At 35.4% G+C, this 2500-nt stretch overlaps 1 protein-coding gene across 1 annotated transcript in view; it reads left to right on the top strand.

Moving 5' to 3' along the window:
• LOC144956896 (MFS-type transporter SLC18B1-like) overlaps positions 1-2500 on the top strand; it is a gene marked incomplete at its 5' end in the record, with an annotated part of 23479 nt that overhangs the window by 18786 nt on the left and 2193 nt on the right.

Below are 2500 nucleotides of genomic sequence, written 5' to 3' on the forward strand. Positions count from 1 at the left end.
AAATAGATTTTTTATCATTCAATCACAATAGCAGTAAAGTTCTTGTCATTACAAAATTTATTTCGTAAAACATGCTCTACAACACACTGTTCATTTTCTTGAAATTTTATATGATGTACAAAAGAAATTTGAATAAAAAAATGTAAGTTGTATCGTAACGAATGTGACGATTTTCTTGTAGTTGGTATGGAAAGGGTTAAATAAATTTATAGAAAGAAATAATTTGCCCTCAGCATAGTCCAAAATTGCTTCAAAGTCAACTTCCAAGAGATAGGTTCTGAAAAAACTAAACTTTCATTATCAATATGATTTAGTGAGTCAAAGAGACCAATGCAGTCCTGAAGCTGGAGCCAAATATGCGTATTTCTACGAATGTTTTGTAGTACCAGGCAGGTCTGTATAAGACATCCATTTGTTGTTTAAGTAGAGAACGGTGGGGGATGTCTGAAGATGTCTGAAGCCTGGAATCGTAAAATACGAATAAAAAGGTGAAAATTGAAAGGCTTCGGATATGAATGGTACAGACTCTTGTGAACTAACTAGAGAGCTTGATGATACAGACTGTTCCTATCCAATATATGAATGGTACAGACTCTTGTGAACTAACTAGAGAGCTTGATGATACAGACTGTTCCTATCCAATATATGAATGGTACAGACTATTGTGAACTAACTAGAGAGCTTGATGATACAGACTGTTCCTATCCAATATATGAATGGTACAGACTATTGTGAACTAACTAGAGAGCTTGATGATACAGACTGTTCCTATCCAATATATGAATGGTACAGACTATTGTGAACTAACTAGAGAGCTTGATGATACAGACTGTTCCTATCCAATATATGAATGGTACAGACTATTGTGAACTAACTAGAGAGCTTGATGATACAGACTGTTCCTATCCAATATATGAATGGTACAGACTATTGTGAACTAACTAGAGAGCTTGATGATACAGACTGTTCCTATCCAATATATGAATGGTACAGACTATTGTGAACTAACTAGAGAGCTTGATGATACAGACTGTTCCTATCCAATATATGAATGGTACAGACTATTGTGAACTAACTAGAGAGCTTGATGATACAGACTGTTCCTATCCAATATATGAATGGTACAGACTCTTGTGAACTAACTAGAGAGCTTGATGATACAGACTGTTCCTATCCAATATATGAATGGTACAGACTATTGTGAACTAACTAGAGAGCTTGATGATACAGACTGTTCCTATCCAATATATGAATGGTACAGACTCTTGTGAACTAACTAGAGAGCTTGATGATACAGACTGTTCCTATCCAATATATGAATGGTACGGACTCTTGTGAACTAACTAGAGAGCTTGATGATACAGACTGTTCCTATCCAATATATGAATGGTACAGACTCTTGTGAACTAACTAGAGAGCTTGATGATACAGACTGTTCCTATCCAATATATGAATGGTACAGACTCTTGTGAACTAACTAGAGAGCTTGATGATACAGACTGTTCCTATCCAATATATGAATGGTACAGACTCTTGTGAACTAACTAGAGAGCTTGATGATACAGACTGTTCCTATCCAATATATGAATGGTACAGACTATTGTGAACTAACTAAGAGCTTGATGATACAGACTGTTCCTATCCAATATATGAATGGTACAGACTCTTGTGAACTAACTAGAGAGCTTGATGATACAGACTGTTCCTATCCAATATATGAATGGTACAGACTCTTGTGAACTAACTAGAGAGTTTGATGATACAGACTGTTCCTATCCAATATATGAATGGTACAGACTATTGTGAACTAACTAGAGAGTTTGATGATACAGACTGTTCCTATCCAATATATGAATGGTACAGACTATTGTGAACTAACTAGAGAGTTTGATGATACAGACTGTTCCTATCCAATATATGAATGGTACAGACTATTGTGAACTAACTAGAGAGTTTGATGATACAGACTGTTCCTATCCAATATATGAATGGTACAGACTATTGTGAACTAACTAGAGAGCTTGATGATACAGACTGTTCCTATCCAATATATGAATGGTACAGACTATTGTGAACTAACTAGAGAGTTTGATGATACAGACTGTTCCTATCCAATATATGAATGGTACAGACTCTTGTGAACTAACTAGAGAGCTTGATGATACAGACTGTTCCTATCCAATATATGAATGGTACAGACTCTTGTGAACTAACTAGAGAGCTTGATGATACAGACTGTTCCTATCCAATATATGAATGGTACAGACTATTGTGAACTAACTAGAGAGCTTGATGATACAGACTGTTCCTATCCAATATATGAATGGTACAGACTATTGTGAACTAACTAGAGAGCTTGATGATACAGACTGTTCCTATCCAATTTATGAATGGTACAGACTATTGTGAACTAACTAGAGAGCTTGATGATACAGACTGTTCCTATCCAATATATGAATGGTACAGACTATTGTGAACTAACTAGAGAGCTTGATGATAC

This window comes from Berghia stephanieae, chromosome 11, assembly GCF_034508935.2.
Source record: "Berghia stephanieae isolate SIO BIC M18660-M18661 chromosome 11, UCSD_Bste_1.3, whole genome shotgun sequence".
NCBI lineage: Eukaryota > Metazoa > Mollusca > Gastropoda > Nudibranchia > Aeolidiidae > Berghia > Berghia stephanieae.